Source organism: Bos mutus, chromosome 22 (genome assembly GCF_027580195.1).
Source record: "Bos mutus isolate GX-2022 chromosome 22, NWIPB_WYAK_1.1, whole genome shotgun sequence".
Taxonomy (NCBI): domain Eukaryota; kingdom Metazoa; phylum Chordata; class Mammalia; order Artiodactyla; family Bovidae; genus Bos; species Bos mutus.
In genome coordinates, this window is record NC_091638.1 from 40695480 (window position 1) to 40715820 (window position 20341).

At 39.3% G+C, this 20341-nt stretch overlaps 1 long non-coding RNA gene across 4 annotated transcripts in view; it reads left to right on the top strand.

The window, feature by feature from the left end:
* The window catches only part of LOC138984687 (uncharacterized), a 583105-nt gene that overhangs the window by 313328 nt on the left and 249436 nt on the right, over positions 1 to 20341 (top strand). For 2 of the 4 annotated variants that reach the window (XR_011461953.1, XR_011461952.1), the window contains one exon: positions 15261 to 15871. The exons of the other annotated variants lie outside the window; for them this stretch is intronic. This is a non-coding gene — a long non-coding RNA (uncharacterized lncRNA). Of the gene's footprint in view, positions 1 to 15260; positions 15872 to 20341 lie in introns of those variants that run through there. 4 annotated transcript variants of the gene reach the window in all.

Below are 20341 nucleotides of genomic sequence, written 5' to 3' on the forward strand. Positions count from 1 at the left end.
ACACTGAGAACAGCAGTATCAGAATGTTTATCCACCTTGCAGCAGTCACCCACTAGGCCACAGAACTTCCTAGGTGTATCCTGGGGAATTTTTTTGCTTTTCTTCCCATCTTCCTCACCAGCTTCACTATTTGCTCACCTTGAGCACTTGTTCACCACTGCCACAAAGCTTGAGACAGAGCTGCCTGAATTTTAGAGCCTAGGGTTTTAGTCTATATTCAATTCTGGGTTCAACCCATATTTTGCATGGCCTTTGGCTAGGTAGGAAACTTACTTCAGATTTAGCATTTTCTTCTTTAAAGTGGAAAAAATAATAATACCTTATAAAATAGTTGCCAGAATTATCAGGTAAATTATATGTGAAGCGCCTGGCCTGTAACTGTTATCCCCTTCCTCTGCTCAGTTGCCTCCGTAGCGTCCGACTCTTTGTGACCCCATGGACTATAGCCCGCCAGGCTCCTCTGTCCATGGGGATTCTCCAGGCAAGAATATGGAGTGGCTTACCATGCCCTCCTCCAGGGGATCTTCCCGACCCATTGCAGGTAGATTCCTTACCCACTGAGCCACCTGGGAAGCCCATCCCCTCCCTCCCTCTCAGGTAAATTCCTGCTGTGGCTTACTTACACTGGTATAACCATTTGTCCAGAGGCTCCAGACATGAGCATGGCACAGACATTTTCCACAGAAACCCATCAGTGGTTAATAGTAGCAGAGCTATTTCAATATCTTTCAGATCCTCAGTCCAGTGGATTTACATCTTTACCTTTATTTCTTTCAGCCTCCAGGCCCATGGGATTCAGGAATTTTTTTTTTTTTTTGTATAGCTGTAAAGAAATCAGATTTGACACAGTTTCCTCTGATATCTTTCCTTTCGGGTCTCCTCTTCTCCTGGCATTACAAGGGCCTGAATTTGTCTGATCTCATCTCTCAGCTTCATCTGGATAACCAACATACTCATTTCATTCTGGTCAAGATTTCTCTCAATAGGTTTATTACAGATGGCTGCAGCTGCGATCAGTGTTTACAATCTGATGACAAGTTGGAGATTAAGGCTTGTCATCACTATTTAATTAACCTCAAATTAAGCACTTTCCGGTCCCATTCCCTGCCCTTCCACAAGCCCAGGAGAGCTGCTAAAACAGTGCCTGGAGTCCTGACAGATTCGGGGTCTTACCACCAGAAAGCAGGGGCTGGTTTAGCTGTGACTCTGAAGAGCAACACTACTTGATCCTTACTCACTTGCCTAAGGGCTGAAACTAGGTAGCTATTCAAAGTCTATATGAAAAGAGGGGAAGAAAGGAGAGCACTTTTCTAATTCTTGGAAGCAGGTAATCTGTAAACAGCAGAGACAGTGAGACAAAAAGTATTCCAGAGACAGACACAAAAAAACCCTTGTTCTTAATATTTAAAAACAGCTTAGTTTTTGTATCACAGAAGTACTATATGTCAATAGCAAAATTATACATGGTGATTGTAAAAGGACAGGGATACAAAAGAAGAAAGTCAAAATCATACAAATTCTTTCTCTCTACACCTGCTTTTAAGGCTTACCAGAGCTGTCCAATCAGGGAGCCACTAATATTCACAGATGGCTTGTGAATATTTGAAATATGACAAGGCTGAATAGACACCATGTTCTAAGCGTATAAACTGCACACCAAATTTCTTAAAGACATTTTAAACTATTCTTGTTGTGTGTATGTTGGATTAATTAAAATATCTCTTTAAATAATTTTATCTTTTACTTTTTTGGGTTTTTTACATTTTAAAATATGACTACTAAATACTTTAAAATTACATATATGCCTTGTATTATATTCCTATTACATAGTGTATTTTGGGCCTTTTTCTTATATCAAAACTTTTCTAAAAGAAAAACTGGGTTATTCTACATATAACTTTATTTCTTCCTTTTTCCAGTTAATAATGTATTGTGAATGTGTTCATGTCATGAAATATATGATATGGCATTATCTTTAATCATTTCTAGTGTTTCATTATATGATGTTCTTGAATTGATTAATCCACTATTGCTGAACACTTAGGTTATTACCATTTTCTAAAATTTTAATTTTTTTATAACATATGTATAGCTGTATCTTTGGGCTCATCCTTGATTATGCTTCTAGGATTTATTTCTGGAAGCCATTAGCTGAGTCACTTGCTTGTGGTGTTAAGCAAATTTCCACATAGAAAGGTGGTACTGATTCATACTTGGTGGGTTAGTCATTAAGTCGTGTCCAACTCTTGCGACTTCATGGACTGGAGCCTGCTAAGGGTCCTCTGTCATGGGATTCTCCAGGCAAGAATACTGGAGTGGGTTGTCATTTCCTTCTCCAGGGGATCTTCCTGACCCAGGAATCGAACCCGGGTCTCCTACATTGCAGGAAGATTCATACTTAGTCCAGTGATTTATGAGAATGTTAATCTCACCTCAACTTTATCAACACCAGATATCATCATTGTTCTTAATTCTCATTTTAATGAGCAGCACTGTTTTGGGTTTGCTCAGCATGTTATTGAAAAAGTCTTAGTCTTAAGCTTTGCGCAGGGACTGTATCATAGTCGATGAGGTTTGTCCAAGGCACTGTTATTACTAATAGAAAGCGTCTTAGGCTTGGTAACTTCTATCGTGCTCCTGCAGACACTTCAGATGGTTTTTGTTTTACCCATCAATTATTCTTTTCTCCATCCACTATTGAGCATCCATAATGTGTCCAGCACTGCTGAAAGATTTGTAGAAGAAATGGCATCTGATTTGGGGAACATCCCTTATATTTAATATTTAAGTTGGAAAAGAAAAGAAGAGAATAAGTAAGTTAAGGGTCATGTGGGTCTTTTACTAGAATATTTCAGCACCTAAACAGAGAACCCAGTACATGGTGCCTCTCCATAGATATTATTGAATGAGTTCATGAAAAAGTGTGTGATAATGTTTATATATGGGCTTCCTTGGTGGCTCAGTGGTAAAGAATCTCTCTGCTGATGCAGGAGATGTGGATTCAATCCCTGGGTTGGGAAGATCCCCTGGAGGAGGAAATGACAGCCCACCCCAGTATTCTTGCCTGGAAAATCTGTGGACAGAGGAGCCTTGCAGGCTACAGACCATGGGATCACAAAGAGTCAGACATGACTTAGTGACTGAACAACAGCAAATGTTTATATACGTGATGAAGAAACAAGATGAAGGGGTGATGATTTTAAGGTAGGCACAATAAGGGAAGGCTGTCTACCCTCTGTATTAACACACCAATAGCCAGAAGGCGTGAGAGCTGCAGAGGGTTGCAGAGGAGAGGCCACCATAGGGCAGGCAGAGGGTCTGCGGGGGCAAACAGAAGATAGCCAGGGCACCAGCCCTGATAACTGCTCCCTGGGGGAAGGCAGTCACCCTGTCAGAGTTTGGTTTCCTCATCTATAAAATGTGCACAGTTATACCTGTGTATTATAAATTTGTATTAGAAATAATTGGAGACACTTAGCACAATGGTATGTATATATACCATAGATACATGCATACCAATGGTATACATCAAAGTTTTTATTTTGTCCTGGAGTATAGCTGGTTAACAATGTTGTGGTAGTTTCAGGTGAACAGCAAAGGGACTCAACCATACATACACATGCATCCATTCTTCCCCAAACCCTCCTCCTATCTAGGCTGCCACATAACATTGAGCAGAGTTCCCTGTGCTATACAGTAGGTCCTTGGTTATCCATTTAAAATATAGCAGTGTGTACATGTCCATCCCAAACTCTGTAATCATCCCTCCCCGCACCCCCCCCCCCGTTCTCCCCCCACTCACCCACCCCTGCAATGACAAATTCGTTTACTAAGTCTATGATTCTGTTTGGTAAATAAGCTTGTTTGTATCATGTCTTTTTAGATTCTGCATATAAGAGATATCATACGATGGTATTTTCTTTGCTTGTATTCATTAGAGGCTTAGTTAGCTATGTCACTGTTTTGCCATCTTGTTCGTTTACCATTTCTAATAAGTTAATCAGAAGGAAAAAACAGAGGAGAAACTTACCTGATAGAACTGAACCTTAAATTTAGATTTGAAAAATTCTTCACACCCCAGTGAGGTAGCTGTTTGTGTTCTGCACTGTGCATATCCAACCCTTATACTCTGGTTTAAAATCCATAGAATTTTTCATGTAGCTGGATAATTAGGCCACATGCTGTTGGCTCTGCTCAAAAATGGTCATTTAAGTGTCCTTTTATTATTTTTGGCATCCGCTGGGAAGTTTAAATAGCCACTGCCAGTGTGATTTCTATATGCTCTTTAAAAAATGCTGAAATTGAAGAGTTTAATAAAATTGCTGGACTGTTAGCTTTAGCATGCTGTCCCAGACATAAACCTGAAAAAACAAACCCCAAATCCCAAGGTAAATACTTCTATAAATCGGAGACTTTCACAAGTGCTCCCTGGTGAGTGCAGTTTGATTCATATGGAGCTAGTTGACAAGCAAGGGTGGAAGCTGGCAGCTTCTGAGGTGAGCTGACCCTTCTATTCTCCTTTGCCTAACAGATATCTGTACTAAAAATGGGTGGCAGCATTTGGAACTAAAGAGCCCTGAAGTATCATCTGCCTAATTCTTGTGTAGAACAATGAATACTGCAATAGTGTAAAATAAATGAATATATTTGAGGTTATATGAATGTTCTTAAATTACCAGAGCCTCAGAGAATACAGTTATTAAGTGAATGAAGTATCCAATAAGAGGAACAGCTTGTGTTTATTCAACCTTTACAAGGTCCTAGGCAGTACTGAAAATACTTCATGCATGTTATCTCATTTAATCCTCACAGCAGCCCTAAGAGTAGAGTGTTGACCTCGTCTTGCAGACAGGGAAACTGAGGCTCTGAGATATGAAGCAGTCTCACATTTAGAAAGTGGCAGTGTCGTGTTTAGAAAGTGGCAGAGGCAGGACTGAATCAGCATTTCCCTCCCGAGCCTGGGCTCTCAGCTGCTGTTCTCTACTGTGTGTTTCTTAAATGTTTACAGAGTAACATGAGAGTGTGAGGGCATCTTGTGGAAGGTAACCGCTCACGTAAGCCCATGTGGGCTGTTCAGGTACCGTTTTTATTCCCATAAATTACTTGCAGATTATAGATATGTTCCTTGGTTTATTACAAGAAAATGCCTTCTTAATTGATCTCAGTATCAAATCTGTTGCACTAGTTGAGCAAAAGGAGTTTTATGGCCAGTGCAGCAAGACGTTTACCTAATATTCTATTTCGTGATAATGATTTTTGATTTTTAATGGCTGAATGTTATTAAAAACTGTGACTTATATTAGTCACATCATGTGTTGAAATGTATCCTTAATTGTAGTATTTTTACTGACTGTGAGAGGATGCAAAGTGGATTCCACGATTTTAATTAACTGTTCCTCCTCTGACATTTCATTACCAGTTTCAGAAGTGATAGAGGATGGCAGACAGTTACCTGTCAGAATTTTTCTGTAAAGAAGCTAAGATGGAGGAATATGAGAGTTGTCTTGGTGACTAAGAGGAAAAACAGAGAAAGGAGAGGATTGACTATTAACCTCACATGTTGATAATGTGGTTGGTAAAAAAGCTTCTGTTATTAATATTTTAGGTACATTTTAAGAATTTGAGCTGATAACAGACCAATTGAAATAAAAAATAAAGAAATCACTTAATTCAACTATAATTTTTTTATATCGCAAAATGGATCTTTCTTCTGTAAGTGAGAGCTTCTCAGATATCACATATCTTTCCCTTAAGACGTTTTTGAAGATTTTCTGTGAGTCAGAAGAGGCAAAAACGTGCAGGTCAAAGATAATGGGTCCCCATCTAACAATGGACTGATTTGCCAAGCACCCAGGACACATTTTTATTTCTTTTTTATGGTAAAAGCCAAAGAGAGCACTGTGGAGTTTAAACACAGTTTCCGTATCTGGTGCCCACATGGGAAGATGAAGGTAAGGAGGCCAATTTCTCCCAGATGTGCCCAAGCACATAATTACCTCCCCTGACGTCGGATGAAACTTTACCACATCTCCTGGGAAATTCTCCGGGCAGTCCTTTCAAGTCATTTTCGGAGATCTTGCTATGGCAGGTGAGCTTATTTATTTATTTCCATTTTGAGAGCTTCACCTTTCCAGACCCCCTTTTAAGGTTTACCTCTTGTATAATGAATGGAGTCAGCGGGTATTTCATTACCAGGTATCTCCCTGCTGCAGGCACCGCCTGGAGAAGTCTCCCTCTGCTCGGCTTGCAAGCCTCATTTATTTTCCCGAGCTTTCTAATGTGGGCAGAGCCTGGCTGACGGCATTATTAAATTACCATTATTACACTGTGATGTCTTGGCACCATCAGGGGCTGAGCTGGAAAAGTTGGTGTTGGGCAGGGAATACTATTTTCTTCCCTTCTCAGGCTGCGCTAAATGGACTGTAGCTGACTTCCTGGGTCCGTATCAGCATCAAGATTCTATGAAGTCAAAGCAGAGACTTAACCACATGTGAGGCATTTCTTCTAATCAGTGTAAAGAATGGGCATTTCCCTTTTAAGTTGGTTAAAATTTGGGATTGATTTGGGATCAGCTAGACAATTCATGATTGTAAGTTGTTTTTTTTTTTTTTGATTGGGGGGAGTTAGCACTTGACATTCAAAGTTATTTGACATTTCAAAAGTTATGTAATTTTAAAAGCTCTAATATCACTAACATATTTGCAAGTAATTCATTTACAGTTTACACATGCTTTCGAAGACTGTCTATTCTCAGTAGAGGAGTTTTAATTTAAAATATTTTTATTGCCACTCCAAGCCTCCTTAAATTAAGGCACTGCTCTTTACTTTTCTGATTTTCTTCCTTATGCACTCTGATAATCAATGTAACATTGTCTTCAATGATAAAAGTTACTCTTGTCATCTTTTAAGTGTTTTGTCATTCATCACTGTGTCACCAATGGCTTCACAATGCTAGCGCATAGTAGGTGTTCACTAAATTCTTATTGAATGAGTGTTTCAACGCTACATATGTTCTAACCATCCTGGAATATATTCTATCATATATTCTCTGCTTACCCTCACCTTGGGAATTTTTTACTCACCATTCAGAAATATCCTTTGCCTTTCAAATCTTAGCACTTTTTATACTGCTTATTTGTGAGTTTTCTTCTCCTGTCTATCTAAGCACAGTTCCCAGTATGTTTATTATGTAAAGTGAAGGAAAAGTGTCAAAGTTTTAGTCACTCAGTTGTGTCTGACTCTTTGTGACTCTAGGACTGTAGCCTGTCAGGCTTCTCTCTCCATGGGATCCTCCAGGCAAGAATACTGGAGTGGGTAGCCATTCCCTTCTCCAGGGGATCTTCTTGACCCAAGGACTGAACCTGGGTCTCCTGCATTGCAGGAAGATTCTTCACCATTTGAGCCACCAGGGAAGTATGCTCATTAAATCTCTTAATGAATGAATGAGTTACCGAATGAACATACATGTATATATTTAACCCGAGGAAAAGTTATGTGTTATGTTTTATAAACCATTTGTTATAACAATTCTAGTTTTAAGCATTCACTAAAATGAAATAAAAGTAAGTTGGAAACTATTTTTCTTATCCACTCCTTGATTCAAAACTCTTCCATGGCTCCCCATTCCCTGTAGCTGTGGTTTACTATGACTATCTGATCATGGGGTTATGTCTTTTCCTAGCTTAAAATCCTTCTAAGGCTTCTTACTGCCCACATGAAAAATGTGATTCAAACTCTTTAAGCATGGCTGAGCATTCTTTCTATCTCTCCAGCTGCAGTCTTCCCCAAATTCCCTTTACTATTTCACATCTAGATCATATGGTTCATTGAACCTGTAGTATTTCCTCTTTCCAGGGCCTAGGGCTTCCCCAGAGGCGTGAGTGGCCTCTGCTCCGTCTTCACCCACCTGTTTCCTTAGCTCACTCCTCTTGGGCTTCAAATTGGTCTCATTCTCATTATCTCCTTCTTCAGAAGCTCTTTACTGTTGACTCCGTGCCACCACCACGACTACCACCAACTACCACAACCATCACCCTTATCTACCTCTACTAGTCTAAATAATTTTCTTGCTTTATATTCCTTAAGGATATTTTATCAATAAAATAAATTATTTGGGTCCTCTTTTTTTTTTTTTTGCCAAATAATGTGAACTATTAAGTTAATAGGGGCTTCCCTTGTGGCTCAACTGGTAAAGAATCTGCCTGCAGTGTGGGAGACCTGGGTTCTATCCCTGGGTTGGAAAGATGCCCTGGAGAAGGGAAAGGCTACCCAATCCAGTATTCTGGCCTGGAGAATTCCATGGACCAGTCCATGGGGTCACAAAGAGTCGGACATGACGGAGCAACTTTTACTATGTTATCACTCACTATTCAGTTAATGGAGTTTAAACAGTATTTTTTTTCCTTTTGGAAAATTTAAACAGTTTTAAGCTTTTCTCCTGTAGGGTTTCTCTTGAATGTTTTGGTGGCTAACGTGATTCTCTCCCACTGTCTGACACCACACATGTTTACTGAAGGCAAAGCTATGCCAAGTGTTTTATACACATTTACTCATTAGCTTCTAACACCAGTCTTATGGTGAATACTGCTGTTGTTCCCCATTTTATCAGAAAAACTAAATTCTGAAGAAACTCATATTACTGATGAGTGGCAAGCGAACGTTTAAGTCTATGCTGTCTATATACTCTTAATCTCTGTAGCCCAAAGTCCAACCTAAAGCTAATAGCTAGCTAATAGATTGAACCCAGGTCTCCAGCACTGCAGGCAGATTCTTTACCAACTGAGTCACCAGGGAAGCCTAAGAATACTGGAGTGGGTTGCCATGCCCTCCTCTAGGGGATCCTCCCAACCCAGGGATCAAACCCAAGTCTCCCACATTGCAGGCAGATTCTTTACCATCTGAGCCACCAGAGAATCCCAATGGTTAGACAGTAATAAGTAAACACCCAGGAAACATTTGGAAATAGCCTTGTTTCTGTGCTGTGTATCTTCCCTTGTGTCCGACTCTTGCAACCCCATAAACTGTAGCCCACCAGGCTCTTCTGTCCATGGGATTTCCCAGGCAAGAATACTGGAATGGGTAAACATTCCCTTCTCCAAGGGAATCTTCCCAACCCAGGGATTGAACCCTGGTCTCCTGCATTGCATGCGGATTCTTTACCGACTGAGCCACCAGGGAAGCCTTTCATCCCTGCATACCCACTTTCTACTTTGCTCTCTGCCTGGAAGGTACTCCTCTGTGGGCTTTATAAATGGTCTCCTCCCTTAACCCCACACACTGTATTAACCCTTGGTTTCCCTACACCATTCCCAGGGCTTTGTAAATAGTTCTGCAGATTACCCCAGTTGAGTGTTTTGCATATAGTCTGTTTTTGCCTCGATCCTAACTGATGCAAAAGTTTAAAAAGTTAAAACTGTGGTCATGGTTGTACTTTTATATATATATTTTTTTTTTTGTCATATTGGATTTATTTATTTTGGAGGGACTGGTTATTTCAAAAAGACATTTATCAATTTTCAGTATCAAAACAGTTACACTATTGGTTTTTTTTCTCCCAATTGGTCCCCAAAGAGACCACACCAAAGGAGAGAACATTTTAAGCCAATTAAGCTGCAGGATGCACCCCTAACAGACCTCACTGAAACCTCATCAAAAAAGGGGGATTGGGTAGGGAAAGAAACTTTAAAAGATCAGCACACTGCTAGCCCACAGACTGTAGAGAGCTCTCACAGGCAGAGGGGTGACCAGTTTGCCTCAACCCCAAAGAAGCAAAGTTCCAAAATATAAAAATTTACAAGTTTTGTACATATGCTTTTCAAGATTTCTCCAGCACTAACCAATACAAAGCACAGTGAGATGGCACTTTTAGAGACAGCAGCTTCAGACCCAGAAAAGGGTGATGAGATGAGTTTCATATGGCTAAATCAGTGGCAAAACATAATTTGCATAAAATATGAAGTAATATTTGATATTTTCTACTTTGTCCTTAATTTTATATAATGGAATAGACAATGATATAGTTCATGCAATCTTAAATATGAGAGGCATGCTACACTCATGTGAAAAGGGCATTTTTCCAAGGAATTTGTAACCAGTTGGGAAATAGGCCTACAGAATGTTTTCCAAAATCTTTAGCCTGTCATGAGGCTTTTCTCCCCTTAGCACCCTTCACTTAACATTAAAGCTGGACTCTGCTGTGTTCAGACCAATAGTGTCCCAGCACCTGGTCTAGGATTGGTTTAATGTCTGGCAATAAAATAACTCACTTTACTTTCTTAAATGAATTTATATACAAGGAAACTCACATATTTTCCCATAAATGGAAGCCAGAATCTCTTAAAATAAATATGGGAGTAAAGCTTTAAAGAAGAATACAGCAAAAATAAAATCATACTGTTCATATTAGCCAAGTGTTAGGAGGGTCTTTTTGACATATTAGCACTAATTTGATGTGTTGCTGCTGCTGCTAAGTCGCTTCAGTCGTGTCCGACTCTGGGCGACCCCATAGACGGCAGCCCACCAGGCTCCCCCGTCCCTGGGATTCTCCAGGCAAGAACACTGGAGTGGGTTGCCATTTCCTTCTCCAACGCATGAAAGTGAAAAGTGAAAGTGAAGTCACTCAGTCGTGTCCGACTCTTAGCGACCCTATGGACTGCAGCCTACCAGGCTCCTCCGTCCATGGGATTTTCCAGGCAAGAGTACTGGAGTGGGGTGCCATTGCCTTCTCCAATTTGATGTGTTAACTACTAATAAATACTTTCTCATTGGATGAATTAGAAAGATTAAAAGTGAATTGAAAGGGACATAACTTTATTAGTTTTTGTTTAGCCCCATCAGTGGACTGTATTGCACTAGGGTTCCATGCCCTGAAGTTTGAGGATCATTGATATAAGCTGTTTTTATCAACTGGAATGCCTTTCCTGTAGTTTCCTTTTCTTGATCATCTCCATCTTTCTTTTTGAAACTTTCCTTTACCATCTTAGCCTATACAACGCTCTCCTCTGAACTTCCTAACATTTATTATCTGCCTACTTCTGATTGTTAGTGTTTTGATTTGGTATTTCAGTAGTTTATATTTTGTGTCTTGTCTCCTAAAAATTGTGCACAGTTCTGTCTCTAGGAATAGACAATGGGACCTGTGCTTGTAGAATACCATGTATAATTAAATGTTCATTATATTATACATTCATTATATGTATTATAAAATGTAATATGTACTATAAATATGATATGTAATAGCCTCATATATAATTAGAATTTCATTATATATTTGCTTTGTTGAATGAATTTGACCTAAACTAAGTTAAATGATGTTTTGTCAACTATGCATATAATTCACAGTCACAGTATGATTTTATGTCTGGTTGGGATGCACAGTTTGTGTTTTTGCTTCTTCTTGCCTTCATAGAAATTACATTCTAGAAGGAGATGAAATAATAAATTATTACAAAAAATATATATATTTATATACATATGTATATAATATATACATATATTTTTATATATATATAATGTATAGTGGAATAAGTGGTACAAGGAAAGTAAAAGTAAATCAGCATGCATTGTTAGAGCTTTGGGTTGCTTTTTAGATTGGGTGGTCAGAGAATACCTCTCTGATGAGGTGACATTTGAGGATGAATGAGATTAAAGTGAAGGGGGGTCTCATGTGAATATTTGCAGGAGAAGCATTCCAGTTAGAAGCAGTAATAAGGCCTGAGGATCTGAGTTGGGACTGTGCCTGTTGGAGGCCAGTGTGGGGATGAGGAGGGAGCAACGGGACATGTCATTGGAGAGGTTATGTAGGACCTTTTCAACCATGGTGAAGCTTTTAGATATTTATTGTAAGGGAAACTATGGGGAGACTGAAAAGAAAGATATAACATGAGCTGATTTATGTTTTTACAAAGTAGTTTCAGCTGCTCTGGAAAGAAGAGACTGAAAAGGACAAGAGAGGCAGGTGGTCAGTTAGGAAGGCATGGCTCAGTGCCAGATATGCTGGGGGGTTGTGGCTTGGAGCCCAGGGATCCTAGTGGACAAGATGCAAACTTAAGCATTAGGATAAATTCTTAGAGAAGAGCCAACTGTGATGCCTTCTACTTTATTTACTACTGTACAACGCTTTCAAAGTAGCATTCTCTTTTGGCATTTATTTCCATCTTCTAACTCTATTTAAGACAAGTTTTTTTTTTTTTTTTCTATTTACCAAATATTCTTTTATTTACAGTTGTTTTTGAGATGACACTTAATGAATGACTAATTAGTCAATAAAAACCAGAGTTCTATCTGGGACAAGAATGTGTTCCCATGGTGAATTTATTTATCCATCTTTTTCAAAAGTAATTGCATTTTTGTATTCATTCTTGAATACTGTGTTAGAAATGTTGTCATTTCCCCAAATGACTATTTGGGAGGTGGAATTCTTTTATGCTATTCTAATTTTGTATCCTCTTCCTTCTAATATCCCCATCTGTACTTTGTATTACAAACTTCATCAGACCACTGCATACTATTATAGCTGTCGTCACCATGGGGAGAAAATGACTAATTGAAACTGCTTATTGATATAATAGAGCAGGTTGTGACACTTGGCGAGAATACTGGAATGATGGGCTCCAGCTGATGTTATGTAAAAATATTCAGCCATGAAATATGCACTTGCGGATGGCTTTTTGCAGATGCCTGCAGAATGCAGATAATCTGTATTCTGAGGAGATCTGCAAATTAAAGATCTATGTGACCAGTTAGAATTATAGGACAGTGAGGACAGAGTGGTGCAGTAGGTAATGAAATGGCTTTGAATCTTAGGTAATAATAATTATAACCTGCCTATATTTATAAGAGAAAGTAGATGATATTTATCCCCAACCCTCATTTCAGAGAGAAACGGTCAGTTGGCAGAAAAAAGAATGGTGAACCTTTGGTTATTTTGGAATTCCTTCAGTGCAGGATATATTGGTATCATGAATGGAAGTATAAATTGGTTCATTGTCTTTGGAAAGCTGTTTTGCCATAACTATCAAAATAAAATGCATACAACCCTTTGACCTAACAGTTTCATTTCTAGTAATTTATCTTAGAAATATAGTCACCAGATGCACAAAAATCTATGTACAAAAATATTCATCATGGCATTTTGCTTCATAAGAAATGATTTAAAATAGTTTGAATGCCCAAGAAATAAGGAATTAAGTAAATAAATTTATAGAATATCTATGAAGTGAAGTGAAGTGAAATGAAATGAAGTGGCTCAGTCGTGTCTGACTCTTTGTGACCCCATGGACTATAGCCTACCAGGCTCCTCCCTCCGTGGGATTCTCCAGGCAAGAGTACTGGAGTGGGTTGCCATCTCCTTCTCCAGGAGATCTTCCTGACTCAGGGATCGAACCCAGGTCTCCCTCATTCCAGGCAGACACTTTAACCTCTGAACCACCAGGGAAGCTCTAGAATATCTATACACTGTAATATAATTAAGTCGTTATAAAGCATGTTTCCATATAGAACCATCTCTGAGTGGAAAAAAATGGTTGGAATATGCTGTTATTTGTGGTCATAGAAATTTAAAGTATATGTATATATATTTATACATGCATGTGTTAAAGACTGCACAAAGGATTGTTAAAAGCATGGGTCAGAAGACTTATTTTTCACTGTACATTAGTACTTTGGTATTATTTCAATTAATTACCTACTTCTTGTATATATCATCTAGGGCTTCCCTGGTGGGTCAGCGGTAAAGAATCTGCCTGCCAGTATGGGAGATGTGGATTCAATCCCTGGGTCAGGAAAATCCCCTGGAGAAGAAAATGGCAACCCACTCCAGTATTCTTGCCTGGGAAATCCCATGGGTAGAGGAGCCTGGAGGCTTACAATTCATGGGGTCTCAAAAGAGTCAGACACAACTTAGTGACTAAAGAACAATACTATTTATTCAAAAATTATAAGTTAAGAAAATTATAGTGTTGGTATATTTTACTCCTCCCTTGACATGAAGATGTCATTGGTTGATTCTTGGCTGTATTGCACCTAACTTCTCTTATGAGAGTTTTCTCAGTATGGGATTTTATAATTTCTGTTCAAACACCTTTTATTAGGATATCATTGCACTGACACTTTCAGTAATGAGATGGCGACTCCCCTTCTTCCTTTATTTCTTGCCATGACTCTACAGAATATAGCTCTGCCACTTTTTTCCAATGTTCCGATCCTTCCTGTCCAGGTGAACTATTTAGAAACTTGTTTGAATAAATGGTAAAATCATTCAAATCCACTGGCTCTGGGTTTCTAACAGGTCCATTTGTGAAAATACTGAGGAACTTCCAGAGTCATAGGCCTGGTCCTTTTCAACATCAAATAGAAATTAAACACTAGTGAAGAGAAGTGAAGCGAAATCGTGTCCGACTTTCCGAACTCTTTGCTCAGTCGTGTCCGACTCTTTGCAAACCCACGGGCTATGTAGTCCATGGAACTCTCCAGGCCAGAATACTGGAGTGGGTAGCCTTTCCCTTCTCCAGGAGATCTTCCCAACCCAGGGATCGAACTCAGGTCTACCACATTGCTGGCGGATTCTTTACCAGCTGAGCCAATAATGATGCTTATTACTAACTTTTAAAAAGCTCTCTCTACCTTCAATATGTTAAAGAACTGTTATTCGAAATATATGGCCTAAAACTATGTCATTCCTATTATATGTGATATCATAAAGCCCGAGAACAATGTTTAAAATCATTTTAATCATTGTTATAAAAAGAATTAATGAGTGGTAACATTCAGAAACCCCATTGCTCATATTATGTTTTGGGGGGAATGGAGGAGGAAAAAAGAGAAGGAAGGAAAATACATTTCTAAGGAATTTAAACAACTTATAAATTTCTTTCTCTTTTGCTGGAAAACCAACTGATTATACATGAATGTATAATAAAACAAGTGTTTGGCACTTTGAGGTGTATGAACTATGCAGTGTAATCAGAGCTTATTTTCCTGCAGTGGAGATTGAAATTTATATGTTTCTTCTAAGCAGTACCTTTCATTCCATTTTTATTTCCTAAGGGAGAGTGAAATTTACAAGTTGCTGCTTAACAATACCAGAAGTGCTAATACAATGAATAGTGAAGTTTACAAGTTGCCATTTGACGAGGCCCACATTTCTGTTTGTTTGTCCTTCCTCCCTTTCCTCCCCAAGAAGGTACAGTAAAATTTATATGGTTAGTAAAACAAACAAACAAACAAAAAAACTTCATTATTAATATAAGGTTACTTTGCAGGTGGGAATCCCACAAATGGCTTATGAACATATCCAAGGGGAAACATAAAGGTGGACGTTATGAGGCCGGAAGTTTCTTCAGGAACACTGAATTTACAATCATCACTCAAGAACATGGAGAGACACTCATTTTTGGCCTTTTGTCCCTGTGACCCCATTCCCTTGGCTCCTTGGTTCTGTTATCCTGCAAGTATGTTTCATTGGGCTTTTTTTTTTTCTTTTAGAAATCCATCTAACTCTTTCTTTGCAAGTCTTCCTCAGGCTATACATCCCTCCTTTTCCATGGTCTCTTTCCTCCACTTTCATGCTCCTCCCTAAACACTCGGAGTGATTACTGTGAACACAATTAATTAAATGAATGGTTCATAGCCTCAGGCAATCATTTCTATTATTGTCTTATATTGCTACTTACATATTTTATTAAAGTAATATTTTATTGTTATTAAAATTTTAAGATACACATGCTTTATTTCACTAGTATTATTATAATAAGATCCTTGAAGGGAGATGTCAGGTCTTAAAATTCCTTATGCTCCCAAGGGGGCATGTATATAATTGTGTAATTGAAATGAAGTGGATGTTTTACCAATCACGGGAGCAGGAAGATGAAGGAAGTAGAAAAGGAATGGACACCTTGTGGTAATGGTCTGAGAAGAAGTTTGCCAATAAAGTCTTCCCTTACTGTCTGTGTGTGCCTCTTCTCCCATCAAGGGATGAAGTCCTTTTTTTCTCCCTTTGAGTTCTGGTTGGCCTTTTGACTTTTTTTGGCCATTAGGAAATGGCAGAAATAACACTATGTCGGTTCTGAGTCCAGACTTTAGGTTGCCTGCTGCTGCTAAGTCACTTCAGTTGTGTCCGACTCTGTGCGACCCCATAGACGGCAGCCCATCAGGCTCCCCCGGTCCCTGGGTTTCTCCAGGCAAGAACACTGGAGTGGGTTGCCATTTCCTTCTCCAGTGCATGAAAGTGAAAAGTGAAAGTGAAGTCGCTCAGTCATGTCCGACCCTCAGCGACCCTGTGGACTGCAGCCTACCAGGCTTCTCCGTCCATGGGATTTTCCAGGCAAGAGTACTGGACTGGGGTGCCATTGCCTTGTGATAACAATATTTAGAGCCCTGTGTCATCACTTAAAGAAGTCTGAGTATGCAGCAAGAGAGAGGCCACTGGGAAAGGAGTCCTGGAGGACTACAAAGATATGGATAGAGGCCCAGCCAACCCTCAGCTGCCCCAGTCCTACCAGGCGAGGGGCATGGAGGGGAGGGAAGCCAGCTTGGATCTTGCAGTCCCCGCAGGATGGCCCCAGTCAGTACCACATGGCGCAGAGAGATGAACTGTCCCCCTGAGCCCTGTCCAAACTGGAGAAAGTAGGACAAGTAAATGGTCACTGTTCTTATTGTTTTAAGTCCCTAGTTTTAGAGTGTTTTATTATATAGCAAAGATCACAGAAACACAACTAAAATGGGTTAAGCTGTACATTAAACTTTGTGGTCTACAGAAGTGCTTTTTGAGCTTTAATGTACATACAAATTGCCAAGGGATCTTGTTAAAAAATCTGGTTTAGTGGATTAGGGGTGGGGCCTGGGATTCTGCATTTCTAGGAAGTTCCTAGGTTGTGACTTCCCTGGTGGTCCAGTGGTTAAGAATCCACCTTCCAATGCAGGGGACGTGGGTTCGATCCCTTATCAGGGAACTAAGATCCCATATGCCATGGGGGCAGCTAACGCTGCACACCGCAACTACTTAGCTCACATGCCATAAGTAGAGAAGAGCCCGCCTGCCATTACTAAGACCTGATGCAGCCAAGTACATAAATAAATAAATACTTTTTTAAAGTTCCCAGGTGATGTTGCTGTTCTGGCCCATGGGCCACATTTTGAGAAGAAAAGTTTAGAGAATTCTATTCATTCCAAAATTACCAAGTTACTTTTTAAAACCAGTGAGGTTACACTTCTTACAAGTCTTCTGTTGAGATTTCAGATCCTGCCCAGGCTCTGTCATCTGTGCAATAGACATGCCAATTTCAAAGGTATAAAGTCAGGTGCATGTATGTTTTGCACGAAGTACTAGGCAAGTTGTATTTTCTCAAAGTCTTTCTTCAGAGTGACTTATTTCCCTAAGCTTCTTATCTGTTTAACCAAGAAGGATGCTCCATGACAGTCCTTAATAATGGTAGTGATAATAGCAATCACTTCTGCATACTGAGTGCTTTGTTGTGAATCAGAATCTGTACTAACTTAGTACAGATTCATTCGTTTCATTCCCATAACGTACATGACTGTAACCATTTTGTCAGTGAGGAAACTGGGGTTCAGGGAGGTTCAGTTACTAGCCTTAGTCACCCAGTGACTAAGATAGGATTCAGTTCTGTATGATCTGACTCCAAAATACAGGTTGACAACTGCTCCAACTCACTGCTTCTAATTAGAAGCCTGGCACACTAAGCCTCTGGCCTCAGGTTAGTGTGTTATGGCTCACATTCTTTCTTCTTTAACTTTTTTCTTGTAGTAATGATGGTAGAAGTATAGACATTTTCCCTCCATGCAGTATGGCTGACTTTGGGAACTCCTAACTGAGATACCCGAAATGTTCCTTTGTGTGTGTGTGCATGTATGTGTGTGTATGTAAGGCAGGAGCGGAAACACCTTTGAAACCCATTAGTTGGGAAATTTAATTTTTTATAGCAGCATTCACGTAGTCATTGTCAGCATTTTACAGTGGTATTTAAAGTGCTGATGTGAGAAAAGTCTTTACCAGAATAAATATAGATGATTCTTGTAAACTTCAATAGTCTCTTGTTTTCACTGTGTGTTGCCTATTGCAACTAAATAATTTCTCCCTCCTCCCTTCACTTTTGACTTATTGTTTCCCTTTCTATGCTATTTATCAGACAGAAGCTACTTCTGTTGGAGGTTTCTATCAGAGAGGCATAAAATACTTCTTTTAAAAAACCATAAAAGACTCTGATATGAAATCTACTTTGAAATTAGACTGCCAGGACATCTCTCTACTTGTTGGTTTGAATGCCTCTTCTGTGTTCTCTTAAAGGTTAAAGAAACTGGCAGTGCTGGAAATGGCAGTGCTCTGTGGTACCAAAGCCAGTGCCCTGCAAAGAACCTGACTTGGGGTTAGATGACAACACTAGGGTATAAGGACCTCCCAGATAGGAGGTTTAGTTAGCACTCAAATCTGTACTGCTGAGATTGCTGTTCTCCAACATGATGGTGGTGATGAGGGGTGTTAGTGTGTGCGCGCACATGTGTGTGTGTGTGTGTGTGTGTGTGTGTATACAGAGTTCTTTAAAGTGAGATCATTTGGCTGGACACTTTTTGATGGGGTCAGTACAGATTTTAATAGGGCTTCCCAGGTGGGTCAGTGGTAAAGAATCCACCTGCCAATGCAGGAAACACAGGAGATGCGGATTCAACCCCTGAGTCTGGAAAATCCCCTGGAGGAGGACATGGCAACTCACTCCAGTGTTCTTGCCTGGGAAATCCCGTGGACAAGGAGCCTGGAGGGCTACAGTCCATAGGGTCTCAAAGAGTCAGACACGACTGAGTGACTGAGCACACACACACACAGATTTACAGATTTTATTGTCTTCTTTGGATGAAGGGGGTCATTACAGGACTTGCCTGGTTCTTCAATCACTGCTCAGAACTAAGTCATTTTTCAAAATCACAAAATACCTGTTTCTCCCAATGCCAGCTGTTCTTCAAAACAAGAGCTGGTCACTTTCGTAATTTCCTTTGTCATTCTGAATGAATCATTTACAAGACAAATGATTTCCTGATCTTTTATACATAAAATATTTCATGTAATCTAATTTTTCAGATAAAGGTAACATTGTAACTAGATTTTTGAGAAATATTTAATAAGAACTACATTTTGTTTCCTTGGAGCCCCATGGAACAAGTGTCTGGACCTTTATTAGTTTGCATCTTTCCAATCTGAAAAATGTGGAATACCCTCCAATAATTTTTTTTTTATCATGTGTCCATGGGAGAGAACCAGAAAAAATGAGTGATTTCTAAATTATCTTTTTCAAAGAAACATCCCAAGAAGGCAAAGGCTCGCTTAAGTGAAATGTTTCTGAAGATGCTTTTCTTACAGATTTCTGAGAATCTTAGTATCTAATATAATGTGTTTCGAGGAGATTGGGGGACACAGCACTGCTAGTGGAGGCTTGATACATATAATAGTATTAAGGATGGATTCCTTAGCAATCATGTGGATTGGCCAATAGAAGAATTTAAATGGAACCCTCAGTAGAAAATAAGTACTCTGTGCAATGCAGAAAGAAAAATAAATGTTGTAAACATATACTATAAAAGGATATCATTAAATGAGACTTTTTGTAGTGTCAGCTTAATCCTTTTTTTCATTTATTGATAATTAGAGGAAAAACTCTCTTTGGAAAATGTATAATGATTGTCCTGTGGTTTATTTTCTTAAAATTGGTTAAATCTGTTGTAGGAACTTTCTGTTAGAAACATTCTAATGTATGTATTTTGAAACTTGGAAATAGTATTGATCCATACTGTCTCCCTGACAGGAAGTTAAGTTTATTATTCTCTTAAAATCTCCAAATTCCTTTGGTTATGTAGAGGAGGAAAAATAACTTCCCCTCTGCCCTTTTGAATTCTGGGCTGAGACCTGCCCCCCCCATCCTATACTACCCCACTGCCTAGCCCCATAATAGATTAACAGGAGAAAAACAGAAATTTATTAACATGTAAACTTCATATTTCTGGGGAATAACCAGAAAAAACTGAGTGACTTCCTGAGATGGTGAATTTACTACCTTAAATGCCATTTTCAGGTAAAGACAAAAGACAGAAGGAGGGCTGGGGTGGGCAGTTATTGGAAATTAGTAGAAAAGGCATAGTAAATAAGGGTAAGATTTGTTTATAGATTTAATGCCTTTTCCAGTGACAGAATTCTCTTGTGATTTAGAGTCATCCTTGTCTTCCTGGTTCTGAGAGGGGGATATGAATGGAGATTTCCTTTTTAAATATAAATGTCTCTAACAAAAGGGAAACTTCTCTATTTTCAGAGCCTCTCCTGTGTCTGCTGTTTCTTAAA